A 26,458-nucleotide genomic window follows, 5' to 3' on the forward strand; every position below is an offset into this window, starting at 1 on the left:
GCAGGGACTACTGTGCAGGGTATTGTTGCATCAACAGTACCTGCTGTTGCAGCAGTACATACTACGACACGCGACAGTTGGCAGTTTGGCAGGGGGTGTGGGTTAACGACCCCCCCCCCCCCCCCCCCCCCCCCCATATTTATATATTTTATTATTATTATTTTTTAAACTTTTAACTTATATTAGATTTGCTCCTCTATAATATAATTTTGTTTATTAACTCAATTTCCCCACCCCTATTGCATGAATAGGTTTATTTGTTTTATATATATATATATATATATATATATATATATATATATATATATATATATATATATATATATATATATATATATATATATATATATATATATATGATTTTATTTTGAAATTATGTTTGTCTTTATTCTGATAGAGAAAATACTATCAACCATCCAAATTTAGAGTTTCAATCTTAGATTCAACCCTTCCCATTTAAATCCTATGTATACAGAAGTTAGTTGACAAGCATTTGATAAATTCCAATATTGAAATGTTTAAACATTCATCATAGAGAATTCAGGTCTACAATTCATAGACATGAAGAAGACAGGAAATAGGGAAATTGTGTAAATAATCAGCGATCAAAACACAAGACCCTACCTGATCCTAATGCTAATACGAAATCCTCAAAACACTATGAGAGAATTCACTCCCCTTCAATAAATTTTCTCTGTAAATCTTTTCTAGAATTCTCCTTTAGAAATTCACTTCCAAAATTCATCTCCCAAAAATCGTGTCTCCAAAATTCATAGTCCCTCAAAAATGAACCCCAAAGTTGTGATAAGGAGTTTTCTCCTCAAATCGGGGCACTAACTGTGCATTCACCCGAGAGGACTCCTTGCTCACAAGTCTCAAACTCAAAATTAACTTTTTATTAATCTCTTTTCATGCACCTTAAATTGAATTATCAAATAACTTTATTTAATTTTCCAATTGACTTCTATTTTTAATTAATTTATAAATTTTAATCCCATGTGCACTTTATGAAATTAAAATAACATTATTATTTTCCCTTATTTTATCTTTTTAATTAATTTCTTTTATTTAATCTCATGCATGCATCATGCGATCTAGAATCCTTTTAATAATTTAGTATCTTTTCCATTTTTAATATATTTTAGAAACTTAACTGATAAAATATTTATTAATTCAATTAATAATAAAATTTAGCATTTATTTAAAAATAAACTCTAAATATATTATTATTAAATTACTAAATATTATCACATTCTAATTTTATCATTAAACTTTTATCTCCAAAATTTAATTCTTTTTATTTAATTAATTTCTCAATTAATTAAATATAATTAAATATTAAAATGTCATAATAATTTTCCATTAAATTAAATCATTAATTAATCTTTTAATTAGACTTAATTAATAGAAAATGCATTAAAGACTCATAAAGAAACATATGAAAACCCATCATAGAAAAACACATACTAAATCAAACAAAAAGGGTTATAATCATGAATTAGCATCATTCGACGCATTCGGAGGGTACTAGACTCGAATACTTGTCCTAATTATCAATTAGGACAAATGGCTAAAAGGTTTTAGGATTTGGACTTAAGATTTATCTCCCCTCTCTTACCATTGAGATAATGCGATAGGGTACGCTCATCCTGGCAATTTAGGGAAGTCGATACCTAGTACTTGCAACCTACATAAAATTCACACATGTATAGACACAATATTCTAAGCTAAACAAGCAATGGCAGGAAGTGGTGCATCATGTAGATCGTGACTAGTAGGCGACTACGACTCCCTTCCTTAACCACGTCAAAAATGCCATACATAAAGAAAACAAACACGTGCACCATACACATGCAATATGGGGTAAGTATCCATAAGAAGACACATGTGATAATAAACCATCTAGCTAATCATCATCGATAACTGAAAACACTAAATAATCATCATACATGCATGAAATATAGAGTACCAAGTAATCTCATTATATAATAAACTGAATGTAAGACAATATCTAATAATCTTAAAACAATGCTACTAATCATAAAGCATAAAACTGGCCTAAATGAGTTTGGCAATGAAAGCAAAATGCGAACTAGGGGCAGGCACTACAAATAGAAACATATACATACATAGTATGTGTATAACTGCCCAACTGACTTACAACAACAATGGTATTTCATGTGCATGCCAAGTATTCCTAAAATTGGACTTAAAATGCATCCATACATGACATATTTGTTTTCTAACAATGCTCGGCAATCAAAATTTGACAAGCCAATGTAGAATCAAATATATAAGGTTCTTACAAGACCATTCTCATTACTCACTATTAACATACATTATGAAAATTTATTCTTGTACTCTCATGGATACAAATGGATTCAATGTAAGAATAATAATATTTAAGATATTAAAGGACAAAAATTCAATTCCAAATTTTGAAAAAGACCATAACTGTGACTGTCATTCTTTGAGACTAGTTGATCAACTACTCTTAAAATAGGGATATAAACAATGGACAAGCTTTGAGATTTGAGAATAATTTATATATAAAATATAATCTATTTCATCATCTCCAATCCTCTTGAGCCCTTGTTCATACTTGCAAGTAATAATAAAGTTTATCTTTGCAGTTACAGTATGAGAATTATACATTGGATTTTCATAAAGAGAATGTGTTTTTAACATCCAAAATCACATTATAGCATTCAAAGTCTTAAAACAGTTTGAAATAAATAGCTAAAAAAATTCATGACACTCTTGTACGTTTTGTCAATAAAATATTGTGTTCTTATAGTAGTATCTTGGACGATTTCAAACATGTGTGTAACCATATCAAAATCATGTTCATTGATCTACATTTGCTCCTCATCTCATTCATTTTTGCTATCAAGATCATCAAACCAATTTTGACGCTTGCGATTTTGCGACATTGGTGGAAACATAGGCATTCTCTTGGAAATACTCAATCTTCTCCTTACATTCATGCACTCAATCAAGTCTCTTTATCGATGAATAGTGTGACCAAACCCATCTTGTACAACGTGAAATGGATTTGCACTTGGATGGTCTAATCCAAGTTTGGATGAGACATGTCTACTCTCAAGCTTATTTGACAAGTCCTTTAAATTCTTATTAATGAAAGTAAGTGTTGCCAAATCAAACACATGAGTTGAAATTTCTTGTAACTTGTCCAACTCTTGTGTTATTTGTAGCCTCATTTCTTTTAGTGTAGTTTCACCTCGATTTCCAACAATCTACAGAAATAATGCAAACATAGTTTAGAAATTATATAACCAAATAAACAAAATTGGAACAAAAAAGATATGGTTATAAATTCACCTGTATGGGCATAGAAGAATCCTCTAAGAGTTGGCAATTTTAATTATTTACAATCTCTTCAAATGCATCAGTTACCTACATTCATATTGCAACACATTTAAAAAAATTTAAACACGTAGTTTGCAAATAATTGTATATCAATATAATAAAATACTCAATGTTTTTTAAGTACCAAATAATTAGAGAGATTGTTGGAGCATCCTTCTTCCATAGAACCAATTGTATTGGAAATATTATCAACGTTTGCATCCAAGTTGTTAGATAGATGTTTCCTTTGTCTCTCTCTCATCAAGTTAACCTTCATCACATACTTACACATGTATCCTTGTATTGAAAAATTGCAAGAGCACATAGATAGACCAGGTGAGGAGCTATATACTTCATATCAAAAATTGGGATTGCTTTCACTTGTCACCCATGCTATGTGACATTAGTGTCATTGAATATAACATGCTCATCTAGAATTTTCATAGCCCGAACCCAAGATGTATTTTCAATTTTTTCAATATCAAAGTTCCTATAGAAACCATGTTTTTTACTAACTTGTACCCACCAATAATAGACATAAACATGTGTTGATAGTTGATGTACCAACCAATCAACACGATGATTTGTAGCACGCTCGATTGTTTTCAAGAATCGTCTCTTTAAGTGTGAATGGTAAGACTCTATGGTACCATTTGTCTCTTTTCCTGCATGTTTAAGTGTATGGAAACATCTAGCCCACATACTCAATCTATTAGGCCATCGTCCCTTAAAATATTCAATGAATGAGGGTTGTGCATCTTTAAAGTCCTCAATAAAATTATGAATCTCATTCTTTGCTAAATCCTCATTTTTTGAATGATGCATGATAAATCAAAGTCTATCAAACATCTCTTGTCTAATTACATCATCTTTGATCTTTGCAATCAAGTTCTTTATCCACACACGTCTAACATGCCAAGTGCATAGATATACATCACACTGAAACACTTCTCTGCATCATAAATACTTTCACTTAGTGTCAAATTTTATATTACAGGAGGCATTGAAATATTTTTAAAAATTTAAAAGGGATAGATTGATAAATAAAATATACCTAATAGCTTTGATCTCAGCAACAGCATCATCCACCATGAATGCATTTAGTTTCCAATTAATATTCTTCAAGTGAGCTCGTTGAAGAAGAATGTGCATCCAATATGTGATATCACATGCACAAGATCTGGACATAATAAACCATGCCATAGGTACCGCCATATGCTTTGAGTCGAATGCAAGCATTGTATACAATTGAAACTATCATAAGACATCAGCATAATGTATCAATACTATACTTTGAGTGTAAATATTTTGAAGTTAAATCTACGAAGCAATACACTATACCAAATGTAGAATCCATGGCCAATATATTGTTATGGCCATATTGAAGCATCCAATCAAGTTGCTCTGGCAATTGAATCCCTAGCAAAAATGGGACCTCTCCATCTCCATCAATAATGGCACTATACTCTTGATATGCAAACCATTTGTTAGGGTTTGCCAAAACCCATTGTTGCACTGAAAGAGCATCACTACTATCATACATGTATTTTAATGACTTAATTTTGCAGTCAATATTTGCAATATCATCCATCGTAAGAAAATCATCCCTAGAAGATTGACCCTCAAATATTGTCATCTTTTCATGCACCATTTGCTTATGTTTTTCATGCACTGCATCTGCAGGCATGCCAAGTAATAGCAATGACTCGACCCATTGATGTAATTGCTTACTAATAAATGGTGCAAAGGACCTTAATCCAACAAATGCATTGTTCATTTGACCATGACAAGGCATGCCACTCTTGTTCACATGTTGAACTTGATGGTACCATATCAATACATGGTTTGGCCTATGAACCATGATTTGGATGCTAAAATGATAGGTACAACCACATTGTGTATGTTTGCGACCAGGTCTACTACCTTTCCCTAATTTGGGAATAGAGGAAGGATCAAATGGTGTTGCATTTTTTTCTTTATAGTCCTTTGGTCCAAATGTACACCAATACCTATGGAAATCATAAAGAATCTTCATATTAATAATATGCATAATTAAGAAATGATTATAGACACTCTTTAATTTACAATTGAAAGTATAAATAATCTTAGCTAGAATATTACTCTTACATGTTGTATTCCATATAACTATTAATCCTATTTTTTGTATCGGAACTTTGAGAGGGCTTCCTTGAATGACTTTTGTGAAAGCATGTTGGATATGAGTCCCTTGAACATTCTCCCTCGATAAAATCTTTCAATCTATCAACTTCAATCCAAGCTAAAAATAGTTCTGAATCTTTAAGTACATATTTTTTCCATGAAAGATCCACATAGGAATATTTTTGCTACATGGGCATTGAACTGCTTCATCCATGATGCGAGACCAATCGACATCCATCTAATATACAATAAAAAAATATTAGAATCCGATTAGAAAATAACCAGACATGGTATAATAAACTTGGTAGAAAATCAATATACTTTTGATAACATAACTAAGCATGCAATACATATATAATACTTGGTGCAATGGTAAACATACCAACACTATCAACGACCATGGAGGTAGTTGAAAAACAAAAGAAAGTATTGCACAATGAAGAGCCTCATGTTGTAACATGTAATCTAACTAATTCAGATGTCCCATGTTTTTTAATCTGTTCATCTGTCATTAATTTATAACTAGTGTTGATTATTAATATCATGTTGTCACACCTTAATGTTAAAAGTGAAGTGTGCTCCAACAAACTTTCCTTTTAAATTCCTTTAGTTTAACCTTAATCCCCACTTTGCAATTGTAGAGTAGTGGGTCAAAGGGATTTTGAGGCAAGCTTAATTAGTATAGAAAGTCTTTGCTATGTTTTGTACATACACCCAAAACATTAGATACTTGCTCACATCAATAAATTTAAGTTTCTAATAAGCTCTATTCAAATCAATAATGTAATATTACAAGGTGGGTAAGAGCTTGGTTCAATTTGTAAAAAGTTATTCGAATAGGCTAGAAAAAAGGAAAAAATATTCTAGTTTACTATAGTTGAACTGATTGTGTTGATTCACATTTGCTGTCAATATTTAGCTGCCCTTAATGTCATTAATACTTCTTACCTTCTATGGTATAAAATAGGAAGCCATTCTATATAACCTTTTATTACTATAAAGCTTCATAACTATTGTGAACTAGAAAACTTTGGTTATAATTTTGTGTGTCAAAGAATAAGATGATCTTGTCATTTTGTCTTCCAAATTGTTTGTTATCATCTAGACATGTCCATTCATAGCCTGATTGTAAGAACACGTCATATTTGTTAAAGAATAATTCTATATCCTTCAACCAATACAGTACCAAGTATTCTGTCAAACAATTTCAACATTCTTTAATGCAATTTTCACTCCCTGTGATGAAAAAATGAAATGGCTGATGAATTGTTTTCACTTTGTCTTCTTTAATTTAATATCATGGAGAGCTCCTGTAAACCCCACAAATTTGTAATTTTTTTACCATTAGAAAGAGTTATTTTTTATTTTTTATTTTCAACTTTGTTCACTACTACACATTAGCACTACTAAAGATGTTAGTTAAATACAAAATATCATTTTTGTCTTTAACGTATTTATTTATTTATATTATATTTTAATTGTTTTAAATAAAGACAATATGGAAAATTGTGTCGATAAAATATATACAGCACTTAACTTTACTTCATTTACCCTTTTTCACGGCACTGAACTCATGGTGGAACTCTGCATTGAGATGTGCAAGATTGAAACTAGCGGTACTCATGCTACAAATTTATCAAAATGGAGTTCTCAGCAGCAAGGATGGTTTTCATGGTGGGAGGAAACTATTACATTAGGAATCATGTTGAGCAGTTCTGTGTGGAGTCATATTATGTTCCTTGCAGCAAGCAATCTTGTTCAACAGTTGTGTCTGGAAATTTTTCTTGTTGCTCATGCCTTATAGCTGCCACAATTAATCTTGGTACATTTGTAAGTTATACCTCATTGCATATTCATTTTGCTCCAAGTTTGTAGAGCTTAGAAATGTTTAGGGTTTATTAGTTTATTTGTTCCCTTCTCTTTTTATCTGCAAGGTATCTTCTATACAGCTTGCAATCGCAACTGAGAGGTGTAAGTGGACGTATTTGCCTTGGCATCAAACCCTTAAGATGGGGGTCAGCTGAGAGCAAGATTTTTCCATTTTCACATAGATCCTTCACCCAATCCAGCAATATAATCTGTTCACTACCCTTGGACAAATCTATGGGCTTGAACACTCTGCATGCATGCACAATCTCCCCTATTGTTAGAAAGAAAGTCTACCAGGTCTTCAGCATTCTACCAGCCAACAAGGATAGCAGCTATCTTCCTGATCATAACTTATCCCTCGCCATAGGGCTACATTTCTTTCAATTGTTTCTCTACACCCTACAATAATCTATTGTCTTGCCCCTTTTCCATAGGACTGCGGGGGTAGGGGCCGGTAGCCTATTATTGTAGGGGTAGGGATGCTATACCATGGCCTGCCACATGCAACTTCGAGTAGAACAATGCCAAAACCAAATACATCAAATCTAGCAACTTCCCCTATTTTTGTCACTTCTGGAGTGATGTACCCAACAATCCCCACTACGCAAGTTGTTTGTGGATTTAGCATGTGATCGTACAAATCAGCAAGCCCAAAGTCCCCAAGTTTTGCATTGAGCTCTGAATCAAGCAAAACATTGCTAGATTTAACATCTCTGTGAACCACCCTACGTTCCCATTACTTGTGAAGATATAATAGCCCTGTAGCAACGCCCTTCAGAATTGCGTACCTTTAGACCCAGGAAAGTACTCGCATTATTTCCTCTAGATCTGGGAATATGAATTTGTCCAGGCTTCCATTTGACATGTACTCGTAAGCAATAAATAGATGTTTGATCTTCCCGCACCATCCCTGCAATTGAACAAGGCTTCTGGGCTGAAGATGACCCACAGAACCAACATAGATTTATAGAAAATTGTCCACCAAACCTACAAAAAAATTGGGATTTTTAGTTCATAATGTGGGTTTTGATGTAGACAAATGCAGGGTGCATTGGAACATTGAATAGTAGAACCCGATATTGCCCACGACATGAGATGGTCATCTGACAAAGAGGCCAGAGGAGATTGGAGTCGGGAATCAGAGCCACATGTTCAACTATGCCATAGATGAAACCCCTGAGCTCGTGCTTTATCCACCGAGCTGAGGGATAAAGATACAGAGGTCGGTGATAAAACCTTGATTAGAAAGTTTGGTGGGTAGAAAAATCCATGAATAATACTAGCAATAGTAGCTGGCTTTCATTCTCGCTCTGACCCCATTTAGTAGTACTAGTTGGGGATAGGGATTCTCCTCACGAGTCCTCTAAATAGTTAGCTTCTAGTAGATATTGTAATTTACAGGCCTCTTCCCACATGCCTCATTGAAGTACCACTCATCACAGTACTTAAATAGTAATGGACAAAGTGTAGGGGGGCCTATTCTATAGTATTATGCTCTCGAGGTCTGATGGTTATCTGGTTATCTATGCATCATGGAGGTCCTCAGCAGGTAGTTTTTATTTTAGGTTCTTGAACCATGAGGTCACTTTCTTTGGCATGTCTATCAGCAGTGTTGCTTATCCCCAAAATTTTATGTTCTGGTGGTTTCTACATTTTCATTAGTGTTCTCCTCTTGGATTTCTTTATCATTGTTTGGGTGTTACATTGTTTCAATATATTTCTAACATTAAAAATGATGTTTTGTAATTTTTTTTAAAAAAATTGTTAAACATGCTTCCAATACAATCGCATCCATGTTCCTTGTGAAGACACTATATGCTTTAATTGATTTTTTGGAATATAGTCACTCCCCTATCTTAGGAAGATTAGAAAATTTCCCCATCTTTATATGCACTATGTTCCTTATGTTATTTTAGAGGGAACTTCGATTTTGTTTTGAGAGGTGTTATTCGCAACCTTATGTTCTGATGCTTTTACTCTAAAAAACCATGGTATCATTGAAGAGTATGCAAAAAATTGATGCCACTGACCTAATGCCACTTTCTTTCCACATCTTTAATTTATGTGAAGGAAATTGATGCCCATGTCATGTGCAAAGTTTTCAAAGTAGATGGTGCTTGTTGAATCCATTAAACTATATTCTAAATGTGGTTGGTGTATTGGTTCAATAAAATTGAGAAGTTGAAGCTCTCTGAAATGATTTTTAGGTTCAAGTCATCATTAGATTTTGTGCAATTATGCTCTGTCATAGGAATTAATTATGATCTTTTTTTGTTTTGAGGTTTGACATTATACTCCACCATAGTTGTATCTCAACAATTATCATTCATCCTCTAAAATCTTTTTGGTTTACTAATAATTAATGTAATGAACTTTTACACAAAGTTATACCAAAGTATTAATTTGGTTGCAGGAAATTATTATCAAATTTATCATAGCCTTTGAAGATTGTTGAGAGCTGGTGAGAGGTTGTATTGTTAGATTTATCCTTTATGTTTGAATTGCTAATACATGTTTATGATGTGCACTAAAAACAGACGTGTGTGTATGCATACAATCATCCCTCTTCATCTGTTGTTATTCGAGCTCTCTGAATAGTGGGTAATATTGTAACAGGTACAGGTTTATATTGTCATTTTTTATTGATTATGTCAATAAATAAATTTTTATATAAGTACAACACTATCAATTGATTATTTATCATTTACTAATTTGAGGTTTATTCTTTTTCATTTTTTCCATTGCATAATTTGCAGCAAGGATTGCAAAGAAACCCGTGTTCACTTAGGTATGGATTCTCCATCTTTCATATTTAAGAAGCATTTTAGAGAGTGCAAATGGTCAAATATGTTAATTGAGTTGTCTGCTCATATTTTAAAATTATTTCGTGTGATTGAAGAGTTGTAAGAATTCTTGAGGCCTTCATATTTAACAAAATATAGCTTGTGTTTATTTGGAAGGAAATTGTGTGATGCTCCAATGTTTATTTGTGAATCTTTGGTACCATTAACTCTCTGTTCCTCATCTAATTGCAAGACGTAGACATTCTAACATGACCATTAATTTAGCTTCATTATTTCATACTATAAAGGTTTTAATAGATTATGCTATAGTCAAATCCATTATAGAAAATGTGAATATACAAAAGACTATGATATGAAAAAGGATCAATTCCCTATTTACATTAATAATCAAAATATTGGAAGATGGATTAACTATTGAAAAGTTTCTTACTAATTACTAACAGTCAAAGGTTTTTAAGAACATGTTCCTTAAAATACCAACACCCAGACCCAAATAGGTGTAAGAGCTACCCGTTAATATTTGATTCTTTATTCATGGTCAATGAACAATGATTATTTTTGTTCATCTTGATGACAAAGCAATGCACTATAATTGTTTTTCATTCTAAAAGTTGCTAAGGTTGAAGCCTTTTCACCTTGATGTTGAATCCTCCAACAACTTGGAATTTGTTTATTAAATTTGATACGGAAGCATAGCGAGGAACCTTTATCAATGGAGATGGTAGAGTATCTGTTAAGAGACAAATTTGGGTTCACCTTTTTCTAGAGGTTATAGTCAATTGTGATTATTGAGTTGAAGTTTTATGAAGTTCTTAAAGAGCACTGTCATGCTAATAGTGTTTCTTAACTCTGAGAATATAAAATGGTTTAAATTTATAAAGTATTGAAGACCAAAACTATGAGGATAAAATAGACAAGCGTAAAATTACTTGTCTTCTTGCACCCTAATTCAAAATGATCTTTCAATGACTGCCTCCTATACCTATCTTCTAGTGATTTTAATTAATTTATTAATGTAACATAATCGTGCCTTTGTTGATTTCTTATTGTACCCTGCTTCAAAGTGATGTTATTATGTAGGCATCCTGTATTTGTGCACATCTAGGTGACTATGGGGTACAATTTCATGTAGATGTCAAGCTTTCATATTGTGTAGGCAATCTACATAAATGCACCTCTAGGTGACTTTGGAGTATAGTTTTTTATAAACATTTAGCTGTTGTTATTTATTGAGATTGTGTCAAGAATTTTCTATAATATTTCATATAATGTAGTCCCCAATTAGCGAGATCCTACTATCATTGCAGTCCAAATAATAACATCTTGTCAAAGGGCCCTTGGTCTATGAGTGAAGTTGAAAGGCTCACAAAGAGCCCACCAGGGATCAAGTCTTGCTGAGTGCAAGGCCCTCAACATCTAAAAAGGGATGAGGCCGAGATCGTGCCCTGAGCGAATTTGGTGGGATCAGTGTTTGGATCTTAACCAAAGAGGCTAGGCGAAAATAAGTTGAATCTCCATCAAAAAAAATAAAAAATAAAAAATAATAACATCTTTTTGAGGCATTCTATCAATGTCTATGTTTCCACATTGGGCATACATGTCTACCAAGGCACTAGCAACCACACAATTTGACAAAATTAATCCATATTTCATGCTTTGATGGATGCCTATATTGTATTCCAAAGCTCCCATTTTGGGACATATAGTGAAGATGCTGATAAACGATGTCAAGTTTTCCTTTCACCTTTTTAATAGATCTTTACATTTCTTTGAGGCATTTTGTCAAATAGCTCATGCCTTGTCTCTACTTCCTATTTTGCATAGATATCCATCAAGCTAGTTGCAATTGCAACATTTGATAAATTTCTCAACCCTTGGAGAGTTGGGTCTGTCAAAAAGTAAGCATCAAACTTTTGTATCTTTGAACCCTCCCATAGGGAAGGTAATCAACAACCAATCCTTAACCTTAGCTGCATTCATTGTCAAAGCTGATTTATTTCCAATCAGGAGAAAAACTGCAAGGTTATGGGCAGAGTGACAGAGATAATTGGTGCCAAAGATAAAGTAATCAAAGTGGGGAAGGTTGAGGTCTCCTTGAGCACATGGAACTCAGCAAACAACCATGGGATGGTAAAAAATAAAAGAAATCAAGGAGTAACATAAAAAAGTGTGCTGATGGGATTGAGGCTTTGTCACAAGGTTTGCCAAATTTTCGGCTTGAAATTCGAAATTCGGCAAACCTTAAATTTTTTTTTTAAAATCAAAAAATTTGCCTAAAGTTCGTACAGCTATTATTTTGTTGTCGTTTTGCATAAATATTATTTTATTCTGGGTCGTTTTAGGGTTTTCGACTTTAAAAAGTTATAAAAAAAGGCTTTCCGTCATTGCAAATTATTGGGTTTGGTGTTCGCTGTCTGAGGCTTCTAAGGCTATTATTTGAGCGCTGAAGCTGAAACACTCGTTGGTCATTTGCTGTAGAGGTTGAAATGCCCGTTTGTAACTGCTGCTGGGACTGGAAAATCCGTTTGCAGGCTAGATGCTGGAGTGCAGGCTAGACGCTACAGTGAGTCGTGACTGGTTCAACCTCACGCGAACGGCAGAGCTCACCTGAGCGGCAGAGGGAAGAGGGAGGCTCACGTGGACGGAAGAGGTCTCAAGTAGGCAAAATCGTTCGCCATTGTTCATTCCTTTCCTTCCTGCGTCTTGCATCCTGCGTCTGCATTTGTTTTGTAAAGTTTTATAAATGTTATAACATTACATTGTTTTAAAAATTTTGTTTATTATTATTATTGTTATTAACTTATTGTTATAACTTTTAAAATTTGTTTATTTTAAAAAGTTTTAAAAATATTATAATACATAAAGAGTTATAACTTATAAGCTATAAATATTAAGATTAAAAAAAAATAGAATATTTTAATAAAACAATATTAGGTTATTTTAATATAAAATATTAAGATTTTAATCATCAAATAATATTAGATTTGTATTTTAATATAAATATAACAATATTTATCATAAAACAATAATAAACAATAGAATTTTATATATATTAAATTATTATATAAATTTTTAAATTAAAATATTATATTAATATTCATAAGCTTTTAATATTTCCTTTGCATAATTATTTAACTGTGTATGTATTATTTATTTTTAAAGCAAAGTGCAAAATAGTTTGACTTAATATCATTATTTGTTATTAATAATAAATATTATTAATTTATTTATACTATGTACTTTTTATTTATTATTTATTATTTGTATATAAAATAAAAAGCTAATGTATATTAAAACATTAAAAAAGTATTATGTATTTACTTTATATTTTAAAACAATTAGATTTTACTTAGTTTTTAAGTTTAATATTTTTTAATTTTAGAATATTTTAATTTTTTTATAAGAGTTTAAAAGGGTTATTTTAGTATCTAGTTAATTAAAATAAAGTTTGGTATTTATTCATATTTCATTACAGAGTTTGAAATAATTATTTCTTATATTTCCTTTTCACATTTTCTAGAAAATATTGATTGTTTTTTAATATTAATTTTCTTTTGCATCATGCAGGCTATAATTGAATGGCTCCGTAAAAAGCAAAGTCTGAAGTATGGAAATATGTGACAAAAGATGGTGCTAAACTCTATTGTACTAATTGTACGAAAGATTTTACAAGAAGTCTAACAAGGGCAAGAGACCACTTACTTGGTATCAGTGGGGGTACAGGAGGAGGTGTTAGAGCATGTCCAAAGGTGACTGATGCAATGGTAGCTAATATAGAGAGAGAACTAACCCTTTTGAGTGAAGTTGATCGAAAAAAGATACAGAAAAAACAAAGAATTCAAGATGATGTGTCTAGGTTCACATCTGTGTCATCCTCTAGTTTTCTCAAGTCTACATCCACAGGTTCAATGAAATAGAGTGGAACATTAAACACTTTTGGAAACCAATAGAGAGACAAGAGGTTGATGATGCATGGGCTGATTATTTCTTTACTGGTGTTGTCCCGTTCAATGCTGCAAGGAATCCCCATTTCCATATGTAGTGTCTGCCCCTGAGTCGCATTTTTGTCATCCTTGCCAAACTCTTTTAGGCCAATTCTATGTTTGATGATTAGTATTATTATGTTAGAGATTATCAGATGTTGGTTTACACTTAGTCTATTATATGATGAGATTACTTGGTACTCTATATTTCATGCATGTATGATGATTATTCAATGTTTTCAGTTATCGATAATGATTAGTTAGATGGTTTATTATCATATGTGCTTTCTTATGGATACTTACCCCATACTGCATGTGTATGGTGTGCGTATTTGTTTTCTTTATGTATGGTGTTTCTGATGTGGTTAAGGAAGGGAGTCGTAGTCACCTACTAGTCGGGATCTACACGATGCACCACTTCCTGCCATTGTCTATTTAGCTTAGAATATTGTGTTTGTACATGCGTAAATTTTATGCAGGTTGCAGGTACCGGGTATCGACTTCTCTGAATTGCTAGGATGAGTGTACCCTATCGCATTATCTCAATGGTAAGAGAGAGGAGATAAACTCTTTAAGTCCAAATCCTAAACCCTTTAGCCAATTGTCCTAATTGATAATTAGGACAAGTATCTAAGTTAAGTACCCTCTGAATGCATCAAATGATGTAATTTCGTGATTATAACCCTTTTTGTTTGATTTAGTATGTGTTTTTCTATGATGGGTTTTCGTATGTTTCTTTATGAGTCCCTGGTGTATTTTCTATTAATTAAGTCTAATTAAAAAGATTAATTAATGATTTAATTTAATAGAAGATTATTATGATATTTTAATAGTTAATTATATTTAATTAATTAAGAAATTAATTAAATAAAAGAATTAAATTTGGAGATAAAAGTTCAAAGATAAATTTAGTACATGATAATATATATTTAATTTAATAATAATATATTTGGAGTTCATTTTTAAATAAATGCTAAATATTATTGTTATTTAAATTAATTAAATATGTTATCAATTAAGTTCTAAAATAAATTTAAAAGTTGAAAGATATTAAATTATTAAGGATTGTAGATCGCATGATCTAAGCATGAGTTTAAATTTGAGAAATAAATTAAAAGATTAAATAATAGAAAATAATAATGTTATTTTAATTTCATAAAGTGCACATGAGATTAAAGTAATAAATTAATTTAAAATAGAAGTCAAGTGGAATATTAAGTAAAGTTATTTAATAATTCAACTTAATGTGCATGAAAAGATGAATGCAAAATAAAAGAAAAGATAATAAAGGTTAATCGGGAGTTAACTCAGTTGTGCAAAGAGTCTTCTCGGGTGAACGCACAATTAGTGCCCCGATTTGAGGAGAAAACTTCTTATCACAACTTTTGGGGTTCATTTTTGGGACACACGAATTTGGACGAGAATTTTGGGGAGACAACTTTTGGGAAGCGAATTTCAGAAGGCTAATACCAAGAAAGATTTCCAGAGGAAAGTTATTGAAGGGGAGTGAATTCTCTCATAGTTTTTCAAGGATTTCGTATTAGCATCAGGATCAGGTAGGGTCTTGTGTTTTGATCGCTGATCATTTACGCAATTTTCTTATTTCCTGTCTTCTTCGTGTCTGTGGATTGTAGACCTGAATTCTCTATGATGAATGTTTAAACATTACAATATTGGAATTCATCAGATGCTTGTCAATTAACTTCTGTATACATAGGATTTAAATGGGAACAGTTGAATCTAAGACTGAAATTCTAAATTAGAAGTTCGGATGGTTGACTATATTTTCTCTGTCAATATAAAGAAGGAGACAATTTCTTTATATATATATATATATATACATATACATATACATATACATATACATATACATATACATATACATCTACATCTACATCTATCTATCTATCTATCTATCTATCTATATTAAGAGGAATTAATTTAACATGTTTACAAATTTATATATATATATCTTCAAACAAATTTAAATTTCAATAAAAAAAATTGTATTTTTAAAAAAAATATATATTAATATGTTAATATTGGGGGGGAGGGAATTACCCCGTACCCACCCCCACTGTCGGCTCTGCCACAGTGCCTACGTCGCAGGTACTGCGATGACAGGTACAGGGTACCTGCCGCCGCAGGCCCTGCGATCGCAGGACTGCGGCAGGCCGCAGGCGGTCATAAAGCCGATGGGCTTATTAAACGTATGTATATAATGTGTTTTTTTTTAATTTCATTTTTTCATAATTTGTATTATTTATAACAAATTTTATTATTAGTTAAAATTTTAATTAATAAATTTTTAATATATTTGAAGTAATAATATTTTAATCTTTATTAATATTTAATAAATAAATATTAATGCATTTAACATAGTTTTTGTAAATATTAGTTTATTAATAATTTTTGGTTAAATATTAATAAATTAACAAATAATGAATAGATTAATATAAGTAATTAGAACAAGTAATTATTGATTAATTTAATTAAAATTAGTTTAATTAAAGTTAATTAATAATGGATATTATTTGATTAAATTGTAGATTTAGATTATTGATTTAATGGAAGTTATTATAGAAATGGGTTAATCGTAAGGGGTAGTTGTGAAGACTTAGTTACTTGAAATAGACGTTAAACTGGAACATAAACCTTACCTTAACTCAATAATATACTTTCAAATCCAATCTATGAGACTTTGATGTTTTCTATGTGTTCTCTGTGTTTTGGGGTTGCTCTAGTATTGACCAGTTTAGGTTGTTACTAGAGGCCCGGGTTTGTGAATGTGAGGTTATGATGATTTGTTCTCGATCTTTTCAAACCAACCAAGGTAATGTGATAGTATGCTCTATGATGGATGTATTTACTGTTTGTTATTGCTTTCCAGTTTCCTTGTGTGAAGCTAAGGTGTATGTATTTGAGATACCTAGCTTAACCATTTTTGAGTCTCGATCAGTTATATTTGATAACCATTTCTGAGTCTTGATCAGTTATACTTGTATTACCTTCTGGTTGCTTTGACTGGAGTGTTCGTTTAGATCTTGATGATGTCATGTTGTGACATGTTTTGACTTGACCATTTTGGAGTCTTCGATCAGTATTGTAATTTACTATTGGGATACTTTCTGGTTGCTCATTGGAGAATCATTAGATTTTGTGATTTATCATTGATGCCTTCAGTTGCTGATAGAGAACTGTTGTGATCATATGATTATTATTTGATGCTTATCTGTTGCTCATGAAGAACTGATGTAATTTTTGTGGCTTATCTTTTATGATGTTTTTCAGTTTCTTATATAGGACTGAGGTGATTTTATTATGATTCTTTGATTTGTGATTTCATGAGCCTAGGGTATGTTATCTATGTGTAGAGTCGGGAAGTGGCTTGCAATGGGGGTCGAGGCCCTAAGAGGCTACCTGGAGAAACCCATTGTAAGTCGTTTTAATAAGTGAAAACATTTACACTAAATGAGGGAAAATGAACCTAACAAGATAATTGTATGTTCTCTCCCATGCCTTGAGTGCTAGTACAAACTAGGATGGGGTAGAAAGAATGCTTGGTTATGACCTTGGATTCCGTAGTATGCCTCGTCATTATGAGAGGATACTAGTGGCTGCAGGGATCACTAGGGACCCGAGATTCCTAAGGGATTGCTCGGGTAACTTCTACGTGACTTTTGCAATGACACTTTCCTGCTTGCATAGTAGGTTTCCTACGTGTCTTTGTGGTGCCTCTGGGTTTGGATGTCGATCTTTTTAGGAACCCTTGAGTTAAGCATACTTATAGGATTTCCTGGACTTAGAGAGTATTTATGATTATAGGTTTTGTTATCCTATTTGGGACTTGAGACTATCTCCTCAGCGCGGTGGGAGTGGACCATTTAGGTTCCACGTGGTCGGGTGGTAGTGTTTTTACTCTTACCATTGAGATCCGTCCGTAGTCGTCGTGGCTGGAGCTTTCTTGATTGGCATTTACCTTCACTATGTTCTTGGATTATTATGATGGATGGTTAGATTTTATGATAGATGTTTTGTCATTATGGATGTATGGATGTATCATGTATGGTGAATAGTTTCATATATTTTTACTGTACTTTGTATCATGGATTCGTGGAGGTTGAAGCATTTCTATTTTTACATATGTATATTCTTTTAAGCCTTTCATACCCTGTGACATGTACAGTGGATGATTGAGCATTCTGAATTAATTTGCCAAGAGGCATTCAGAACAAATGTATATTATGGACATTGGACTTTCTAATTATTCTTTCATATGTATGTGGTAATTGTTAGACTTAGAATTTAATTAAATTTAAATGTGACTCAACGTCTTGGGATCCTTAAGAAATGTAACTTGCGATGTATGTTTGTCGATGATTACATGTTATTGCTTCTGCTACTATGTGTTTGATGTGTATGTTATACATTCTTACTTTTAAAAAAAAAATGTTTAGCAAACTTAGTGAAACTTTAGGTTATTTCTTTTGGATCCCTTGGCGGGGCGTTACATCGTAATGCAGTTGTGAAAATAGCAGAGTTCGGTAAAGGCTACACACCTCCATCTTCAGAAGCTTTGAGAACAACTCTTTTAGAGAGGTCCAAAGGCAAAATGACAGGAAAGTTAGATGTTATCAAAGCCTCTTGGAAGGCAACAGGTTGTACTATATTGAGTGATGGGTGGTCAGATATATGTCAGAGGCCTTTGATTAATGTTTTGGTGGCTTCCCCTGAAGGAGTTGTGTTCTTGAAAGTGATTGACACGAGCGATCAAAAGAAAACTTCAGCATATATTTTTCAGATATTAGAAGAAGCTATTATTGAAGTGGGGGTAGAAAATGTGGTTCAGGTGGTTATTGATAGTGCAGCGAATTGTGTGGGAGCTAGGAAGCTGATTGTAGAGAAGTACCCACAGATTTATTGGAGCCTATGTGCAGCCCATTGTTTGGATTTGTTGCTTCATGACTTGGCCAAGTTCCCATGGATACATGAAGCAGTTTATAGAGGGAGATCAGTTTCAAATTTCATTAGAAACCATCGTCTCACCTCGATTCTTTACAGGAAACATGCATCGAGAGAGTTGTTGAGGCCTTGTGACACAAGGTTTGCTTCATTCTATATCACATTGAGGAAAGTAATTGAAGAAAAGGCATCTTTGAGATCTGTGATTTTTTTTAATGAGTGGGAAGGTTCAGCACTTTCTAAAAGTGCTAAAGGGAAGAACATAGAGCAAATCATTTTAAATAGCAATTTTTGGGAAAGTGGATCAAAGGTTTTGAACATATGTGGTTCAATTGTTGAGGTTCTTCGTATGGTGGATGGTGACGCTCCTTGCCTTGGCATGCTTTATTTATGAAAGTATGGACCATTGTAAAGAATCCATTTAGAGAGCATTGAAGAATGTGGAAGTAGACTACATGGAGATATGGGAGGCAGTTGATTTTAGGTGGAAAGTGATGCACACACCTCTACATGCAGCAGCTTGCTATTTGGAGCCCAAGTTATTTCATATTGATAGACAAAGTGATAGTGAAATTATGGTAGGGCTTTATGATGCCATTAGCAAGTATGAGCCGAATCCAAACACTACAGCTTTGATCAGGGACCAATGTTGAAGATACAAGAAAGCAGAAGGGATGTTTGGAATGCAAGCAACACAATATGACATGACACGAGCTGAGGTAACTGGGTCTAGATGGTGGATGAGCTATGGGGCACAAACTCCTGAACTATAGCGCTTTGCTATTAGAGTATTGAGTCAAGGAGCAAGTTCATCAGCATGTGAGAGGAATTGGAGTTGTTTTGACCACATTCATTCTAAAAAGAGGAACAAGCTGCTGTCTGGAAAGTTGGGAGATCTTGTCTATGTTTGTAGCAATTTGAAATTGCTCATGAACCAATCAGCAAAGGACTCCACATCTTCCTCACAAAAAGGAATTTTAGAAGACATGGCAACTGGACCTCTAGAGGAACCAGACTTCTTGGATGATGAGCTAAGTAGTGACACTGATGATGATTCTAGAGTAGATCAGCCAAGTGCTCTCAATAACTTGGAGCTTTTTTGAAGTTTAATAGTATTGACTTTTGACTATAATATTTTGACAAGAACTATCTTCGTACTTTTGCTAATTTGGAGCTATTTGAAGTTCTAAACTTTGAAGTATAAAATGTTGATCTATCTTTTGGATAGTAAAAGAACTTTGTAATCATGATTTCACATGTTTCTTATGGGTTATATCTTATAAATGTGATATCTTTTGTTGTAATCATTTCAAATCTATTTTGTAATCTCAAACTATTCTGATTATATATTGGATATATTGTTAGACATGAAGAGATGTTTTCTATTGTAGTTATGAATTGAAAAGTTCCTTGCATTAAACTCAAACATATAATAATAATGATAAATAACATATTTTTTGAAGAATTACATGAGGTGAATTTAATGTCGAATTTTTTTTCAAGTTTTTTGACTTGTCGAACTTGAACTCGAACTCAAACCTTGTGACTTAGGATTGAGGGTTACGCCCTTTGATGTAAGAAGGATCTACATCAAAACCAACCTTGTAGCCTAAAAAATAACTGTGCCTAACATAAGCATCACAACTCATGAATTAAACTTGGCCTCTCCATAGGTTATAATAGCCACCCCAATAGAAATCCCAATCATGTTTGCCATGGTATTGGACTTGAAAGGATCCCTATTTAACCCAACCCCAATAGAATACACAACCACAGGCATCCTGGCTTTTATCATCTGGATAAATGACACAAACAGAAAAATGTAGGCCAAATTTTAGAACCAAAGACTTGTTGAATACAAAGCTCCAGTGGGCACAACGGTGGACAAATAGAACTCCTTGGACATCCAAATTAACTCAACAAGTTTTTTGAACATGACCACAGGCATCCTGGCTTTTATCATCTGGATAAATGACACAAATAGAAAAATGTAGGCCAAATTTTAGAACCAAAGACTCATTGAATACAAAGCTCCAATGGGCACAACGGTGGACAAATAGAACTCCTTGGACATCCAAATTGACTCAACAAGTTTTTTGCACATGACCAACTAAATAGCCAGAGCCGAACGGAATTCGATGAGGATCATTGTCAAACTAATAGGGGAAGGCCAGTTATTCATCTTCTTATCCAAAATGTATTTTTTATATACAATCACAGTGAAAGTCAAGAAGATCCAGATGCCCACATAGGTATAGCTCAGTATAATCCTCTTCAGAACATTGTTGCTCACAGACTCGCCCTTTCCTGATCACTTGCCCATCTTCACAAAATGGGTATTCTACTCATTCTTAGAGGCCAAATAGGCAAAACCCCCAAATGCTTAAAATTTCAAAAATGGATCTACAAAATAATATATATGGATCAGTTAACTTACATGCCTCAACTTGTGTAGAAAAATTGCTAGATCTGCAACTTCCAGTAAGAAAATAGACATAAAGTTTAGCATGTAATTTTTCTCAATCAAGCAAGTGAAGATTTGATGCACAAGTTTTTAAACAAAATATCTCAATCTTATGTGACCTAAGCAACAGAGATAGCCTAGTAGTTTATCTTCATGATCCACTAATTTTTGGTAATATCTCATCAGATTAATATAATGGTTTGAGATTGCATATGGCTCAAGCTTCCCTTAGATTTCATAGAACCTGTATGGTTAGTGCCAAAGAGACCTCATGTGAATTTGACGCCCAGTTTTATAAATTTCTTGGAAGTCCGTAATTGACTGTGATGAATACAGTTCTGAGCTTTCAACTCACTATTTTAAAATTTTCTCGTCCACATTGTATTTTGCAATTTTTGTAATACCATCTTCTCATCCTGTCAGATTATTTTGATCCCTTTAATAATTAATTTAATAATATGAAAATATAAATCACTGTTTTGTGCAGTTATAATAGTTGGTGAGGCTGATAAGCTATCTCATACTACTGCATTTGGAGTATAAATACAACATAGAAAAATTGGTTGCTCAGGGTTTGGTTTGTGTTCCCCCATTTTCTTGCTAACATTGCTTCACTCGTATTTCAATTTGCAATCTTGGAGGCTTATATGTCTGGTGAATTCTTACATGGTTTAGACTATTCTTCTCCACTCTAACTAATGTAGAACACTTACAGTCCTTATCTTTATCTAGTGGGAATAATAAAAACTAATTTTAATGAAGATTTAATAGAATTCTATTCTCATATAAGCTTGAGGCTTCATATTCTCTTTTTAGAAATAGACGTGAATAAGAATTACAGTCCTATGTAAACTCAGTGAAGATTCACTAAGAGAGAGTCAAGAATAGGGGCTGATTAAAATAATGCAATACATCAAATCTGAGTTAGGCTGCTGTTTGAAATTCTGTTAAAAAAAGAAGAAGATTCTAATTAGGTGGAAATTATGGATTGCAAGGAGGACTCTTCACCTAAGTCACAAGGTTCGAGTTCGAGTTCGAATTCGGGAACTATAAAATTCGGATGAAGTTTGACAAGGTAAAAAGTTCGAAAAAAATTCGACATTAAATTCGCCTTTGTATAATTTATTTATTTTAAAATATAAATAATATATCTTCTAAATTATTAAAATAATTAAACATAGCTAAATAGATTAGAAATCACTACATGTATACAAGAATATAAATATAAACCACAATGCACACAAGAAATTGCAATCACAAATATTTAATTAAAGTATATTTAAAATTAAACATAATTTTGAATAAAATAAAACTACTATTTTAAATTCAATTTAAAAATTAAATAAACTAAACAAATTTTAATATTTTTATAAATTGACTAGATAATTATTTTAATTTAAATTCAAATGTTGTTAATTTCATATATTACTAAATAATGTGTAGAAATATAACAAAATATTAAAATTTAATAATGAAATGTTAACCATTAATGTTTGATAATGAAATGGTTATATTCAACATTAATACAAAATAAATGAAATGTTATAAATTATATCATTATAAACAACCCTGAAAAATAAAGTTTATAAAAAATCTAATTTAAAAAAAAGGTGCGTCCACCACATTCAAAGTCGCAGGTCAGGAGCGGAAGCCTCTATCGGAACAGCAGCGGAAGCCTCTAGGCGGCAACGATAGAACCAGAGCCATCATTAACAACAGATCAATTTGTTGCGATGACCAGTCTGTACGAATTTTTGAGGTTTTTAAAAATTTGCAAGATTTCGAATTTCATGAATGAAATTCGCCGAACCTTGTGACATAGCTCTTCACAATAGATGTGAATGAAACATTCTATGCTCTTGAAATGATATATTTAAATATGTAAAATACAATAACTGTAAAAGGTTGCACAAGATTAAAATATTCTTGGCATTTTCATTGTGAGATTTGTGTTTCGATTTATATCTAAGTAGATAAAGCATTGGCCTTTTTGTGAGGAGTGGGAGAATGGCAACCCTTAACAAATTTGTCTATTATTCTTGGCCTAGGTAATTGATATTTGCAATCAAATCAATCGGATCCCCAGTGTTCTGATTGTGAGTTATTGTCATTTGACTACCATGACCATAGCCATAGCAAATGATTATACAAATCTTGTAAGTTATAAATCAACAAGAAGTGGCCATTAAAGTGTGAAATTGTCAATACAATCATTTCTGGCTATATATTTCAAAAATTCCAGCATAATGAGGTAGAGTGCTTCTAGAAGTAACTGTGTGAATATCTTTAGCATCAATATTTTTGGTTACACTCTACAGTCCATAAATAGAAAGAGGAAAAAATGATGGACAATTTAGGGATTTATCAATATTTCTTTTATTTTCATTGCATTAAGTGTCGAACATCTGCAATTCCTGTTGTTTGGTTCCCAAATGACAGATTTATACTGATTTCTTTAGCTTTGAGTGGTTTGTACTATTCCCTAAAATGCGAACTTAAAAAGTAAAGAAATTAATGCGCAAGAATGAAGGAGGAATGTTCACCAATTATCTCTACCTGCATTTGAAATAAAAGATTCATCTGAGCCATAATCAATCATCATTAGAGATAATGCTTGTTAGAGATTATCCAAGGTCAAAAGGCCCAAAAACAAATAGCTTGTCATAACATCAGTTTCAAATTCCCTCAAAATATTTGCATTAAACTTTCCTCTAGCTTAAGGAGAGAGTCTCATGTTGCATATATAATGCATGCCTTGAATTTTTTAACCTCTAATAGGCCATACACCTCACCATGATTGAGTCTATGTTTTCATTTCATTTTCAAAGCACTAGTATCTTTGGTTGTATCTTCAAGATAAATTGCTACAATTTACAAAATTTCAAAGCTTTCATGCTAACATATGAGTTAAGAGTTTAGGAAACTCATCTTAGGGATTACTGGTGAACTATGCAAAATTTCTTGCTCAAAATCGTAATTAAGCAAACAAAAGTTCACACATGCCATGCTAGTCTAAGTTTTTTCTTAACATTCCTCAACCATGGACCACTTTCAGGCTATCTCAAAAAGCTGGCATATTGGTGCCTTTCATCATCCGCACAAATTGGCATCTTTGACTGCTATCCTTTAAGCCTTCCCTGCTATTCCTTTCCTACAAATTCCATGCAATATAATAGAGAAAAATCAACATCATTTATGAACCTTAAACAGGTTAGTAGCAGTAGGAGCATCACGAGCACTGAAAGGGTCATCCAAAAGGTAAATATAAGCATCCTGGTACAGAGCACAGGCAAGTTGTGTATGTTGTTTCTGATCACCACTCAGATTAACACCTTGCTTCCTGATTTCAGTTAGATCACTGAAGGGAAGATCTTCCAGATCCTTCTCTAATGAGGTATTTTTTATCACCTCTTTATATGTTTTCTTGTTCAGGGACCTCCCAAATAGTATGTTGTCCCGTATCATTCCACTTTGAACCCATGCAGTCTAAGAAACATATGCAAGAGTGCCACAGACTCACAACTGTGGAAGCAATAGATCAGAACAATGACAAAAAGGTAAGTGCATTAATAAATAATAAATAGCTAGCCGTTAGGCAAGAGCTTTCAACACAACAGTAAATTGTATTTGCGGCTTCTACGTATCTCTGCGCACAGTTTGTCAGCATCCTTCAAACCATGAATAGGAGTTTGGCAATCATCGAGCAATGTTTTTTGGGTGGAAGTCTCACATGATAATCAATTGGTCTATTGTGAACTTGGATACAATATAACATTTTTGGTTCTCTTCTTACATGGGCTCTAGGAGATTACGCTTCCACTTGCTTATTATCACTGAAGAAAACCAATTAGTGCGAGAGTGAGCCTCAACATGAAGATTGCATGTTGCTGTTGTAGTCTTTGATTTCTATATAGTATTCAATTGCACTTGTATGGGATATTTACACTTAAGCATTTCCTTTGCAAGCTGGGATTTATTAAATCACTCACAAGCTCTCAATCAGGCCCAACATCATAAACCAAACTAACAGCTGCTTGATCTTGAAATGTCGACCACACAATACCTTGTCTTGTCTGATTTATAGTAGTCTTTGGTGTTTTATACTTCATACCTTTGTCCCGATTAGTTGAGAATTTGATGGGCTTACTAGAAGTAGATATATTGTTCATTTGAGATGCACCTGGAGATGGTGCTGGTATGGTTGTAGCTGCCTGTGAAGACATATCTGAAAGTTGCTTTGAAAGGATCAGAGGAAGTTTCCATTGCCTATTGCAGCTTCATGAATTCAATCTTACTAAATTGTATTTTTTGTTGAGTAGCTCATCGACCTCCCTATTTTAGATTTTCAATTTTGCGAATAAGCACAAAGGATCTTACAGTAACTTGCTTGAGTCTGCAGTCTATCCATTTTATTGCTCTTCTTCAGGGTTAGAGGTAAAAGTAAATAAATGTGGTATGCTTTCAGATTATAGTGCAGCAAAATATTAGTTGAATTGATTTTCTTGGGTGTTCTCTTAGGATGGACTGTTGCGGGGAGCTAGGCAGATATATAAAGCAATAAAAAGTGACAGATATTTGATCTACATTCAAGAAAATGGCTAGAGTTTTGGAGCTCATGGATCATACAATATATTTGGGTAGTTCAATAAACATGTTGGAGCTGGAGTGATTTTATTGAAGGTACAAAAACTTGAAGTTGTGGGTACTAATATATTTCAAGTTTTCATTTTTGGTATTTTCCTGTCTTATATTATTTAAAATAAATGCTAAGTAGATGCTTTACTAAAAATTGTTTTCATGGATTGACTACAATTGGGTATGCATTGTTTTGTGTAGGAATTCTTGAT

At 32.8% G+C, this 26,458-nt stretch overlaps 1 long non-coding RNA gene across 2 annotated transcripts; it reads left to right on the forward strand.

The window, feature by feature from the left end:
• Nucleotides 1-7,069: 7,069 nt before the first annotated feature.
• On the forward strand, nt 7,070-26,337 carry LOC149577071 (uncharacterized). 2 transcript variants are annotated; one of them, XR_016362716.1, is made up of 4 exons: nt 7,070-7,351; nt 9,936-9,999; nt 10,155-10,186; nt 26,130-26,337. It is a non-coding gene; the product is annotated as an uncharacterized LOC149577071 (long non-coding RNA). The 2 variants fall into 2 exon arrangements; XR_016362724.1 differs by lacking the exon at nt 9,936-9,999 and having other exon boundaries at nt 7,070-7,359.
• The last annotated feature ends 121 nt before the right edge of the window (nt 26,338-26,458 follow it).

The sequence above is a fragment of the Cupressus sempervirens genome, chromosome 1, assembly GCF_028749045.1.
Source record: "Cupressus sempervirens isolate cs-2001-9-10 chromosome 1, ASM2874904v1, whole genome shotgun sequence".
Classification (NCBI taxonomy): domain Eukaryota; kingdom Viridiplantae; phylum Streptophyta; class Pinopsida; order Cupressales; family Cupressaceae; genus Cupressus; species Cupressus sempervirens.